Source organism: Parasteatoda tepidariorum, chromosome 10, assembly GCF_982258835.1.
Source record: "Parasteatoda tepidariorum strain Cologne lab strain chromosome 10, Ptep-v5.0, whole genome shotgun sequence".
Classification (NCBI taxonomy): Eukaryota; Metazoa; Arthropoda; class Arachnida; order Araneae; family Theridiidae; genus Parasteatoda; species Parasteatoda tepidariorum.
Genome location: NC_141764.1, coordinates 80,893,555 through 80,908,116, shown reverse-complemented (window position 1 = coordinate 80,908,116; position 14,562 = coordinate 80,893,555). Strand labels below are relative to the sequence as shown.

The 14,562-nt window shown below is 32.7% G+C and overlaps 1 long non-coding RNA gene across 3 annotated transcripts; it reads left to right on the top strand.

The window, feature by feature from the left end:
- Positions 1 to 33: 33 nt before the first annotated feature.
- On the top strand, positions 34 to 7,965 carry LOC147803046 (uncharacterized). 3 transcript variants are annotated; one of them, XR_015429690.1, is made up of 3 exons: positions 34 to 186; positions 1,097 to 1,241; positions 6,718 to 7,965. It is a non-coding gene; the product is annotated as an uncharacterized LOC147803046 (long non-coding RNA). The 3 variants fall into 3 exon arrangements; XR_015429689.1 differs by having other exon boundaries at positions 6,255 to 7,965; XR_015429688.1 differs by lacking the exon at positions 6,718 to 7,965 and adding an exon at positions 5,800 to 6,196.
- Positions 7,966 to 14,562: the final 6,597 nt, after the last annotated feature.

The following is a 14,562-nucleotide window of genomic DNA, read 5'->3' as shown; positions in this document are numbered from 1 at the left end:
GAGTGAGCTTGACGCTAGCTTTTATCCATCAATCTTCTTATAACCCTATATTGATTGTGTGACCAAACTTTTTCGCCAAAGCAATTGGCGTTGTTTAAACAAAAGCTATTGTAAGAGGAGAAGCCATTTTCTGTATTTGGCTGCGCGGGATTTCATATTTTATCATCATGAAAGTTTTAATTACAGGTAATTCTTATTAATTAAAGATTTATAATATTAGTGTACGTTTCATAGCAGTATATAAAAAAATTACATGAAATTTTTAAAAAGATTAATGAATTTTATTAAATATCTGTGAATACCACGCGTTAGATTTTAAAGTAAATAGTTTGTAAAATGTATGTATTTTAAGAAAATTGTTATAAAAATTCATTTATCAAAGTTTTTCTCTGCTTCCTTAGAAATCCTTTGTTTGATCTGCCGAAATTGTGTGAAGCAGTTTAGTAATGAAATTTCATTTAGTTGAATTACTTGATTTATGTTTATTTTAGTGACATAATACAGAGGTATCTTTTTTTTCTATGAAATATATTGCTAATTAAAATTTATTATATATAGAAAGATTAATATTGAATTTTCTTAAAAATAGTGAAGAGGGTTTTGATCATGTCTAAAATAATTTGTTTCAATTTTATTGTAAACTAATCTAAAAAAAAATTCTGAGAGAAATGGAACAAATTTAGATAATATTTATCATTTTCATTCACAGTTACTGCATTCATTATTATTCTTTTAGGTTGTCTTAACTATTGAATAAATTATGAGCATGCATACTTTCAAAAAAAATTTTTATTCTATAGGTGTATCACAATTATGTGCAAAACAATTTGTACTCAATAATTTGTTTTATTTAAAATACATAATACAAATACTATAATAAATTAGAAGATAATTCAGATTAGCAAGTTATCTTAAATTTAAGTTATCTTTATTGGATATTAATATGAAATTGAATTTTTTCAATTATTTAACTTCTCAAACTATATCTATAATTGTATTTTTTTCATTACCCTAAGATTTTTGACAGTTTACGTGGACAATGTAAAGCAAACTTTTCATATTTCTTCTTTCTCTTCATAAAATACTTTTTTACTAGGTGATTCCTTGGAGAAGTATTTGGCTAATTACTTAAATGCTGAATGAAAATGGGATATCGATGTTTGCACACCCTGGAATCGGTGTGGACAAATTAAGTGTGCAGTTGTGAAGGGACGATTGTGTTTTTGTCTTAATTCATGTTGGTAAGTTGAAATGTAATTTATTTACATATTTAATGATTATGTATCTAAACCATTTGTTGGCATTGTTAGTATCTTGTGTAACTATTCTAATTCAGATACTTATTTATTTTTTTATTAATATTACTTATGGTTGTGCTATAAAATAATAATTTATTTTGCTTTTCTTAAAAATAAAGGAACTAATGATGTGCAATTGGGTACAATGTCCAACTTTAAAAAACTGGCTTGTGTGGTTAATAAAATTTGTGGGGTTATTGGGGAGATTTTGTTTGGTTATCTGTGGAAGAATAATTCTGGGTAGCCAGCTGCCAGGAACTAATAAAAAGAGAAGGGAACTCAGAAGGTATAACTCGTAACCATCCCCGGACAACTATCTGCATGTGTTTTTTTTTTTTTTTTTTTTTGTTATTAAATTTACAAGTTTCAAATCTGTTTAGCACCTTGGCAATTGTAGTTGGCACGGCAGATCACAATACAGAAATATTTCTGAGTTGTTTTTCTCGAACGAAGAGTTTAGAAATTTCTCTTGCTGAAAGATCAGCGTATGCATCAACATTTTGTTAATCTTGAAAACGTCACTATAAAGCGATTCAATGAAGTAATTAAAACTTTGTGAATTTTACTTGGGCTAATGTTCTGTGAATCAGCTTTATCTGTGGAAGAATATATTGGTTAAGATCATATACATTTAAACTGCCAGGGCCATATTCAACTGGCAAACATCTTTGAAGAATGCATAGCAAAGTTGCTAAAAAAAGAAGTGTATTTATACACAACTTTATATACTAATAATATAAAAATATTGTAATCTTGTCTTGACATTTAGCCAGATAACCAGAACTCATCCCATACAAATAAGAAAGAGTAGTCACAGTCAGATATCTGTTTAGAAGAGATTTGGGTCCGTTAACGAACTATTCACAAAATATCTTTTCATAAAAACGGACATTTCACAAAATAATTTATCCTTTACTCAGACCCTTCACAAATTCGTTTATCTTCATTATTGTTTTGTTAATCGAATAAGCCCTTCCCGGGGGGGGGGGAGAACGACAGATGTAATCTAAATAAATTTTGTCTTCGGCAGACACTTCTTCCTTTATTCGTCCGAAATGAATATTCTGCGTTCAGCAGTATAGGCAAAATACCAAATATTTGTATGTTGCATCATTGCATTTGTATGTTGCATTTTTTAAATTTTAATTTTTTTAATTATAATTTTACAGTGTTGGACATAATCTTGTAAGTCTACAATTTAAAAACTCCTTGAAAAAGTTTTTTTTTTTTTTGCAATAACAGACCCTATTTGCACAAATTCACAAAAGCAGGACCCTGGTTGAAAGAATGTGACTTAACGTTTATTTTATATTCACAAATTACAAGTAATTTTTTTCCAATTTTACAAATACGGACCTTTTACAGAATGTCTGGACAGATCCCTGACAGTACTTGAACAGATTTAGTACTATGATGCTGTAAAGAAAAATATTCAGTAGAGAGTGTTTTTTTCTAATATTCTTATCTGTGCTACTTTACACAATGCAGAAAATTTTTTAGATGCAATAGAATATTTTATGACTAGTTCTCTCTCTCAATGATTCTGGTTCTACCCTTAAAGGACAGAGGGAAGATTGTTTAGAGCATTGTACCTGAATTATAAATACTCTTCCACTTTAAATGCCTTTGGTAAAATATACTAAATGAATAATGCTAATAACGCTAATGAATAATGCCAATTGCTATTTCTAAATAGCAATGGGTATATGTTCAACACTAAAAGAGATAATAAAAAATTTTAGATTGCACGGAGATTGATCTAATTCTATTCTTTGTTAGCTTAAATGAGATCTAGACTTAACAGAAGCTAATATGAGTGTCTCAGTTAGTATCTTTCTCTTTTATTACTACAGTCAGTATCGGTTATATGGTCAGCTCATGGGTCCAGAATATTATGACCATATAAGCGGTGTGACCATATATGCGATAACCAAATATATATAGTTAATATGGCGTGAATATATTCTGGAATCAGAATGAATTTCTTAAACAAATAATTCAGCTTTCAAAAACGTTTAAAATTACTTATTAAGGTGCATAATAAGAAAGAATGCAAAAATAATTTTTACACTTTTAGAAAAGTTTAATTCTTTACCTTAGCATATATACATGTTCAAAAAAAATATTCCAATAAGCTTGTCTGTTTCTTCTTCTTGGTTGTTAAAACAACTTTTTCTAAGTCTCTGATAGATTTTAAATGTTCATCTGCTGCATCTGAATTTGCAAAAAAACACCTTAAGTCATCTATAGCCTTAAGAGCATCAGCTGTTGATACAGACTTTTTATTGCATTCAGTATCATCCTCATCGTCACTTCCTTCAGCATTCAGATTTAAGACATTAGATACAATGCCTTCCACAGTTGCTTCACAATTAGTGAGGACATCAACGTCTATTTGGGAATACAAATTTACGTCCGGCATTGCATAGCCTCGGTTTCGAAGATTTTCAGCCAATGGAAGATCTTCCTCAGACTCCTCTAATGATACCGAAGAGTCTGGAGAACAGTGGAACCCCGCGTGACGGAAACAATTTTCAATAGTTTTCGACAACACCATGTTCCAGCTTTGATCAATATAGAACAGTGCGTTCAAAACTGAAACGTGAAATTCTTCTTTTTTGTCTATGGCGGTGATCATATCCCGTAGAAGAAGCTTTCTATACATAGACTTGAAGCTTTGAATTATGCCTTGATCTAGAGGCTGCAACACACATGTGCTGTTTGGAGGCAAAAATACGAGCTCAATCGATTTCAAGCCCTCAACAGGACAGTGAGCAGTGCAGTTATCAGCAATCAATGCAACTTTTCTGTTTTTCTTTGAAAAATGTAGGTCCCACCTTCTGAGAATTTTTTCCCAGATCGTTTGGGTCATCCATGCTTTGGAATTGGCATCATACAAAAGGGGCAAAGATTTACAATTTTTCATGCATCTCGGTTTCAGAAATTTTCCAATCACCAAAGGAATCATTTTCTCCGAACCATCCATGTTTGCAGATAACAAAACTGTTAAGCGCTCCTTACTTTTTTTTTCCGCCTACACATTTTTCTCCTTTGAAGCAAAGGGTTCTGTCGGGTAAGATCCTATAGAAAAGTCCACATTCATCGACGTTGAACATGTTAGCAGGTTCATATCTTTCATGAATATCTCGCAACACTACGTCTTTCCATTCTTTTAAAGAACTGTTGTCAAAATCAGCAGCTTCTCCGCACAATTTCTTAAAGAATAGGTTATTTCTTGCATTGAATCGCTGTATCCAGCCATTGCTTGCAACAAAATTTGACTCTCCTAGTTCTTTAGCTATTTCTAAAGCTTTTTCTTTTAGAATATTCCAGGATATAGGAGCATTTTGTGATCGTGCATATTTGATCCATGACAGAAGAGCCTTCTCCACATTCTCGTAAGGTGACACACGCTGACGTTTTCTTTCTCGGTCGCTAATTGAAACATCTGGACAGCTACGTTTGGCTGCTAAAATGTTGTTTAAAGTTGTTCGCGGTATAGAATTTTCTTTGGCAAAAGTAGCTTTTGAAAGGTTAGACTTTTTAAACTTTTCAACCAATTCATTTTTTTCCGATATTGTTAAATTCTTTCTTTTCGAAGCCATAATGAAAGCATGGATATGTTATTCGTTCAGTAATCCAATAAAAATGTTCTTTTCTCTCAACTTCAACTCCTTTTCAAGCTCTGAGAGATAACTTCAAACGATCAAAAGACCTTTTGCCCTTGGGCGGGGAAAAGAATGCCAGTGGTCAAATGAGGAGAGGGTGACGAAATAGAGGGGGGAAATTCCAGTTCTCTCCGGGGGTCGAAGGAATGTGTTTACCTTCTGGTCATTTTTCTTGTCTAAAGAAATGTCTTAAAATGTATCTTTTTTCAAAAGAAAAAAAAAAAAGGAAACTGACCATATAACCGGTAACTCGAAAAATAGCATGACCATATAAGCGGTGATCTTTAACACGTGTTTCCTATTAAGTTAGACGGGACTTTAGATTAAATTTAGATTTAAAATTGACCATATAAGCGGGGTGACCTTATAAGAGGGTGACCATATAGGCGGTACTGACTGTATAATGTTTTGATTATTCGGATAATTGTATATTTTTAACAGTGGCATTATACCTTAATCGTTGTGATTTTTTTCCCCCAACTGTATTGTTATAGTATGGATTGTTTACTGTTAGTACAACACTGTTTATAAATTATTACAGTATTAATAAAATAATTAAAGTCAGAATGAATTAAATGATCTTTTAATGTTTATCAGTATTTGTCTTTAATCACACCGTGGTTAAGGAAAAGACAGTGCCCTATCAGTTAGTATATTCCTCTTTTATTAATAATATATATTCTTTTACTTTGATTATTTCAAAAATATTTATTACTTTTGTTTTTATCAGTGGCATTTATTGCTTTCTAAATAAAAGCTAATTTAATGTTTGATCTAGATACTAATAAGTTTAGAAAATTAATTTATGATTTTATTTTTTATTCTTGTAAAAGGTTTAGAAAATAATATTCATTAAGGAACTGGTGATGTCGACAGAATTTAGATGATTAGATACTAAAAAACTGGGAACAGTGCAATCAAACCTGAACAATGGACAAACACATCAACATGTACTGGCTCATCATTAAAAGTCAGCGTGGGGATAACACAACATGCACATTCCATGATCCATCATGGACTCGTGCCTTTAAGAAGCCTACGTGGCTGTCTCTAGGGTAAACGGTGACTCAACAGTGCACACACCAACTGAACAATTGGCTGTGGGGTCATTTATGTTGTGTAAAGAAAATATAATAAAATCTGTGCTGTGACTAACTATTAAATGCTGCGATGTAATGTCCTGTGATTGTCTTGTTCTTAAAGCCATTAGTCTTTATATGTAAACCCTGATTGATGCTGCAATAGAAATATTAAATAATATTAATCAGACACTTTCCCTCTCTTTCAGATGTAAGTAACCTGACTAAATTGGGGATCTGCGAAAAGAAAAAATCGAGCAACAAAGCTAATGTTGCAATAATTTACACTCCTTTTTTATGTCTTGATTTTAAAGTGACAGATGTGTCAAATCCCCGAGTATGAGTTTGAGTGATGCTTCCTCCCAAAAGAGTTGTGAGACCACTCTGAAAGTGTCGCAAGTATGCCATATGCGTGGAAAAAGATGGATATGCCAGATTTAATAATAATAAAAAAAATTCTGTTAATCTGTGCTTATAACTTAAAACTTATACTTCTGTGCTAAAAGTTCTTTCACTCTGTAATTCAAATTGATTCAAACTAATGTATGCAATCCTTTATTAGATTCACAATTTGAAGAGTTGTGCTTTTATCTATATACTTAACCATTGGTTGAAATCTTAACAAGGTATCCTGATTACAATATTAATTTGAAGCAACTTGTTCTCTTCTAGCTTTTGCCTGGATTCTGCTGATGATTCATGTTTGTCCCGGGGAATGGTCTCACAGCATTGTCTGCTTAAAGCTTTTCTGTGAGATATATTTACCAGGACTTGATTTTCTACAATGGTTTATGCAGAGTCTCATTTAGTTTGAAGAATATCTCTGTACCGTAACAAGATAACATTTCAGTCATTGATTTTGCTATATGTATTAAATATAATTGTATATTTTTTAAATTCATAAAAATAATTAAGCTCTTTATTTTCCGGCACGGTTGTCAGTTATTAATATAACTGAAGTCTTTGATTGGATTCTGATCCACTGTAGAATTTTAAAGTAACATGATTTCTATTTTTTTATCTAGAAAAATGCTTTTATTTTACAGCTGACTAAGCAGACAATAGCACAGCTGCCAACTGTTCAGAATTTTTCGGATTTGTTCCTGATTTTTAAATCCAATCTGATATTTTTATAAAAATTCTGAATTTTCATAAAATTTTTGATTTTAAACCAATCCTTTTTTCTGATCGCCACAAGCATGCATCCTGTGATTATTGTGCTAAAGTAATTTTTAGTAGCTTTTTATTGGAAAATATTATTCCAATAGCTGTCTGTTGCTGATTATTTCACTAAATTATTATTTTTGGAAAATTTTTTTTTGTAGTATTTAAACACTTCCATCAGAAATATTTGTTTATGATGTAGATTATTATTTACCAGTGTTTTATAATTTGGAGATAAATAATTATATATTAATAGGTAATGTTTGTTTTTAATATATTATACCGGTATTCCTAATTATAAAACATTAATATTATAAGTTTCCCACAAAAGATAGTGTTTATAGTTTTGTTTTACTAATTTACATATTTAAATGTATGTCTATTAATGTTATGATTTAATAATTAAATTTTTATCTTACTCTCGTAATTAGTGCGTATAATTTTGTCGCATATAGTGTTCCTCATTTTTGATTCATAAGGTTGGCAGCTATGCAATAGTTATAAAGAAAGACTTAGCTGCTCTTTTTCTCAGGATGATGCCACTGATAGTGGTCATAGACCTTATATGATTGCATCTGCAAGCACCTTCATAGAGTCAAGCTAGCTACCATACTCTGTCTATTGTGTAAGAACAAAAACAAATATACGTGCTTCAAATTCTCAGATCCAACTTGAATAATTTTTTTTTCTTCCTTTTTTATACTTTTTACATATGCTGTACTCTTACCACTAAAAATAAATATATTCAAAAGAAAATTTATCTCATTTATTTATTCTTTCTTGAAGATGTATATCAAGAGAAAGATACTATTTTATAGTACATGTGTATCCAAGGTGCTACTACTATAACACTGCAACTATTTCAGTTTAAATGAATCTCAAGTTAGAATTTAATGCTACTATATTTAATTAAAATTTTGAAAATACGTCCAATAGTACGTTTAGAAGTTATTTGACTAAAATATTGATAAGTATTGTACAAGGGCTAGCTCTTGACCTGAGAAAAAAACAAGAGTTTCGGGAAACGAAAAGCGTTTGTTAACTTATTTTTAACGAACTGTAATTCAACTTTTTTTTATTTTCAACTAGCTAAATATCCACTCTTCGAACAGGATTAATAAAATCAAAAAAACAATAACTCGGTACTGAACAACCCAATGAAATCGTGGACAAAACTGAACGGTATATACTGACAAAATTAATAAGCAAAAACATAACAAAACCTGTTTTTTGTTGTTCAGTCCATTAAAATTGAGATTAACTGTATTCAACATTACTAGGCATAATATCGAAATTAACCATTAACTTGGAATTTTTGTAAATAAGTAATTTTTTTTTATATAATAGGAATTACCCATATTAATTAAGCATCATTGGCGACAATAATAGTATGGCGCTTGTTTACGATTAATCTATACGAATAAGTACCTGAACTCCATAAATGTTGCTTATTACATAATGGCTTACTTTTTAGTATTTCAATATGCATCTATTACATTACTTAAATGAACTGAGCGTCAGCATTAACACTTTGACTCAGAATTTTCATTAAATATATTTTTTTTCATTATTTCTTTGTATTTATTCATGTCAGGATAGGTGAGAAGTAAATTTAGAAGTTTAATAATATTTGGTGAGATGAAATATAACGTGAAACACCATGTCTTTTCCTGCATAAAAAGTCAAATATTTCAAACGCGGTTCACTTCCAAACAATTTAAGTAATATGCAGTTATTTAAATCTTAGCGAAACAGTTATTTATAATTGAAACTTCTTTAATTTACAAAATCATTAATACATTTTTGAATATGAATCAAAAAAAGATTTTTCCAAACTAATTATTTTGAATTTTATATTTCAGTAAAATATATAATTCCGTAATCTAACAAATATTTTTTATCAGCTGTTTGACTTTTTATTTTTAAAGAGAGAATACCAAAAAAAATATATATATTCTTACTAGGAATTAAAGGCCAGAGAAAAAGAAAAGAGGGACAGCTGTTAATAAAACTGAAGTAATTTTCTACGTTTTTCCTAAGCAAATTAGTACCACTTTCCCATTAATTTTGCCTATCATTGTAAAAGAATTTTTTTTTTTAATTTTAATTACCGCTGTTTTTAAATTATTTACTTATACCGAAACACATTTTGACAGACGTGTAAAATTAAATACGTGATTTCAGATAACTTCAGATATAATTTGGTGACATAGTGCTACCACGTAAATTTTTTTTTTTCATTGTTGTTGTTTACGTCGCACTAAAGCTGCTCAATGGGCTATTGGTAACGGTCTGGTAAACATTCCTGACAATCATCTGAAGACATGCCATCACAATTTTGAACTCTGCCGAGGTGAGGCTCCCTTCGCTTCGATAGACAGACGACATGCGCGTGAAGTCAAGTACTTACGTATAACATTTTAACGAGAACCAATACCTCACACCCTCGGTCCCTTCACAGATTGATCCAAGTAGTTTTTCACCCGCACGCTGACAGCAGCCAGTTATGCTCGACTTCGGTGATCTGCTGAGAACGTGTCAACAATCAGTCAATTGCGGAACTGTTGTTGATTGAAATTATGACGTAGCGAGAAAAAAAAACTAAATAAAGTACAAGCAATAACTCTTTTTTATTGTTATTAAATAGAGCTATAAAGTATCAATGATGTTATCTTTAAGATTTTTGAGGAAACAACGGCTAAGGCTTAACCAGTCAACCCCGCTTAAAGGAATATCATCAGTTCCAGCCAAATCTATGCAATTGAGCGGGTTATTCGATTAAAAGGATAGTGCAATATTCTATCCTAAATTTCTGCGAAATTTTATTTTTAATGGTATTTAATGCAAATTATAGTGTTTTGATTAAATAAACTTAGTTTTATGATCAATAAACAATTTTGATTAATAGTATCTGTGTTAGTATCATAAAATATAAATGTCATTTAAAGTTATATAAAAATAAATCAATATTAGTGAATAGTATAATAATATAGGTACTAAAATATTATTTGATCCCTTCCGAAAAAATCTATAATTGAAGACTATTTTTATACCCGTTTAATTCGTCAATTTATCAAAATTAGATTTTCCCTTTCAGTTTCTATTAAGACTTTCATGAATAATTGCGTATTCCTCTCAAACGTATAGTCAGATTATTTATTTTAAATTTTTTTTTTCTAACCTCGTCTTGAGAATTTCCAAATTAATGAGCTGTTTTAGTTTGGAATCTTTTTTAATATATCGTTTCCCAGATTCATTGCCCCCCCCCCCTCTATTAATTCAAATCCATCCTTTTCTCGCTGAACTTGCAATCATTCTCAGAGTTATTCTCTGGATTAAGCAATAATTATTCTTACTTAAGAGAAAGACACACTGTATACTGATTTGTTACGTTTTTGAAATTTTTTCTTATGAAAGCTAATAGCGCACCAGGAGGGGACCACAAATCTTGACTACAAAACAAATCACTCTGTACCTTTTTAAAATTCTAAATGATGTGTAAGTAAGTACAATTTGTCTAAAGTAAGAACTCCCCTATTCGTCTGGACCTGTGGGGGTGACTATGGTAACAAGGTATAACTATTTCAAATAGGGGTGTGGGTCACTATTTAGGATATATTTTGTCTCGGGTGGGGGAGAGAAAGGGAATCATTTTTCTTCATATTGCCCTAAAGCAGTGTTTCCCATAGTGTGGTACGCGTACCCCCAGGGGTACGGGAACAGTTTAGCGAGGGTACGCGTCCTTATGCGAAATATCTTGCAATAAACGAAAATTTCAAACAAACTTATTTAAAAACAAAGCTAGCCATGAAAATTTACGATTACGTATTTTTCTATTTGCTATTTTTTGCGGAGTTTGCAGTTAATAATTAGTGGTGTCAACAGCCAGTTATGATTTTTAACTTTTGTGCAATTTTTTTTATAGTAAAAAATACACTCATTTTTTTATTAGTGGTACACAGCATTACGAAAAATTTAGAAAGGGTACACAAAAGTCATAAGTTTGGGAAACACTGCCCTAAAGTAAAGAGAAGCTACCCTCCCTGAAATTCGCTATTCTTGTTTCCTTAGCAGCAGACGGCCTCAGATTTAGTGGCGGGGGGAGTTCTTACCGTAAACAAACTATAATTCAAAGAGGGGTAAAACACTCGTCGCTCACTTCAATGTATAACTAGCAGCAAGATTAGATTTTTTTTTTTCAATTTTACCCCTAAACACCTGTTTAGACCAACTAATGAACAGGACCCTTTTGAAGTGACCACCTATTGTATCCTTATCTTAACTGAAAAACGAAAATTTCATTTTAGTTAGTGAAACATTTCTCCAAAATAAACAAATTTTTTTCATTTCAGTACCTCTTCTTCATGCAATTAGGCGGGGACAAAAAACAAAGAATGTCAGTTTAAACGGGGAAGTTTAACATTAGTTGCATACAAAATGATTTGGTTCCATTCGTGTAAGCTTGTTATTCGATTATCCGACATGTAATTAAGTGGACATGACGCAAGAAAGTTCCAATCCGTTTTTCGCTCGAACGGTTTGTAATATAATGTTTTAATGTGAACAGTAACCTTCGTGCGACGAACTATTAGTATGCCAAATTTCATTGCTCTCTGTCGGATGGTTTAGTCCAGGGGTGGCAAACCTTTATGTCTCAACGTGCAATTTTTTCTAAAAAAATGTTTAATGAACTAGTTAATGTATAGTTTGTCTAAAGTAAAAACTCGCCTAGCCATTTGTCAAGACCCTTGGCGGTGACTATGGTAACGAGGTCTAACTATTTCAAGGGATGTGGGGTCATTGCTTAGGACAGATTTTGGCTAAGATTCAGCGAGGGTAAGAGGACTTTTTTTTCCAGTCTATTGTGTTAGCCCTAGAGTGAAGAGAAGCTACCTTCCCTCCCCCCCCCAATGCCCTCCTGTGTTAACATTGTTCGTCAATTCGGACATTAACAGGGCAGATTTGTTGGCCTCTCTTACAAGGGCACCATATTAGGTGGGCCAACGTTGCTCCCACAGTAAGGACAGATAGTACAGAGAAGAAAAGAACATCCATGCCTTGCCCGGGATTCGATCCCAGAACCTTTCTGGTGCAAAGGCAGTTCCCTAACCCCTCCACAGGCCGGTCGGCTAGCTACCTTCCCTGGAATACGCTATTCTTGTATCCATAGCAGCAGACGGCCTCAGACCATGTGGCGGGGGGAGTTCTTAGCTTAGACAAACTATAAATACTCTGTTAAATTCTGCATCCATTTATAATTACATTCATGTTTTAAAATATAGGAAAAAACAAGTGAGTGCGAGCGAAAAGGACACATAGCCTCTAACATAATTGGATATAAATAGGAGAACAGATTTTAAATTATCTTAAGTTAAAGCTAGACGCCCGGTGGCTGAGTGGTAGTGCTTTGCGCTCCCGTGCCACCGGTCCTGGGTTCGATCCTCAGGCCGGGCAAGGTTGACTCAGCCTTTCATCCCTTAAGTGGGTAGACAAATGAGTACCAAGCATGCTTGGGAACTAAACACTTGGGGTTCCGCGTTCGGCTGACCACCTAACTGGAACATCTGCTCCTGTACCCCAGAGCCCAATGTCAAAAAAACTGAGATGGGCCCAGTAGGCCTTGGCCCCCTAGGGGCTGTCGCGCCACTGAGTTTAGTTTAAGTTAAAGCTACATTTTTTTCCTTCGGCGTAATTTAGTTAAGCTAAGATTATAAGAAGTAAAATTATGACCGCGGCAGTACCTATAGAGTGGGGGAGTCTCTCCCCCCTCCCTATATATATATGTGTGTGTGTAACATAAAGCGCTTCAACTAATCTTTTTATGTTATTCCTTTGTCAAAGTCTTTTTCTTAATTTACTATTCTAAACTAAACGCTCTTGCACTTTAATATTCACATCCTGTCTTGTAATCTACTTTTGGTTACTCGAGTAACAGTTTTGATTTTTCCCCTTATTTTAACTGTGAGAAAGACTTTTTCACTCGCCTTATTTAAAATATAGATTTTGTTTTATAACCATCGTTGAACAGCCGACCCAATTTTAGGTTTACGACTCCTAATGTTCAACTCTGTAACCTTGTAATTTTGAACAAATTCAGAAGACAAGGAAATTTTTGTTTCAGTACCCTCAGAGGTATTGAATTGTTATAGGAACATGGAGGACTTTGCAACTCGATAGATTTAACTTGCATCAGTCACCATTTACTACACGGGCAGTCTTCGGCCGGCTGTGGATGAACCCACGAACTCTTGGGCATGGGTTCAGTGCCCTACTATCCAGGCCTATAATAGATATATTTTATTTTATTTTATATCCGTCGTAGAACAGCTGATCCAATTTTTGGGTTTACGACCACTAATGTTCAACTCCGTAGTTTTGTAATTTTATAATTAAAAACTGGAAAGTTCCGCCCCTTGTTTACGTTGCTGATCAACCCTCATGGTTGCTTCTCATTAATCATTGCGGATTAAGAGAAAAAAAACGTTTATTTCCTTAAATTACGATCGAATTGCTATTTACATTTTGAAGATGACTAAATTTAGACAAAACAATAAAATTGGTACCAATCAATAAAATTAGAACATCCTGTAGAGTTAATACTCAGTGAAGATGGAACCAAGGGAAAGAGTATTCGCCTCCGAATGAGGTGAACCAGATTCGAATCCCAATAATGGCTGGTCGATACGAATTCCGCACCCGGCTTGCACCTACTACAGTGCTGATGCAAAATATCCTCCACGGTAGACGGATTATAGGATTTCGTGGTTTTTTTCTTCGTGTAACGCAAATGCGGGTTAGTTTCAATAAAAAAAATTTCCCAACACTTGATCCAAGAGTTCCCTTGTCTTCTGGATTGGGTACAAAATTACAAGGCGACGTTGTTGAACATTGGTAACAGTAAACCCAAAATTGGGTCGGCTGTTGAACGACGATTATGAAATAAAATACACGCGCTCCAATCACAATATTTTTCAGTAATATCCCGATTTTTTTTTTTTTTTTTTTTTTTTGAGAGTAGATTTAAAGCTCTTAAATATCATTACTTAAACTGCATAACATATTTGAGTTTGGATGGAGTTGGATGACTGCATTCAAATCATCCTATTACAATCATTGTTGTCGAAACTGGTTGTCGTAATAATTTCATTTAAAAACAATAAAAGGTTTCAACTTAAACAGGGCATTTCATAAAGTTCAACCTTAATGTATATTTTTAAAATCCTTGATGAAATTTAAGTAAAAAAACGAGTACACACATTAAGGGTCATAAATTAATATTTAGGCAAGGAAAAAAAAATCAAAATTTAATGAATCACGACTGATGAAGGTGGGATTGACTAAAAACTTGTGATT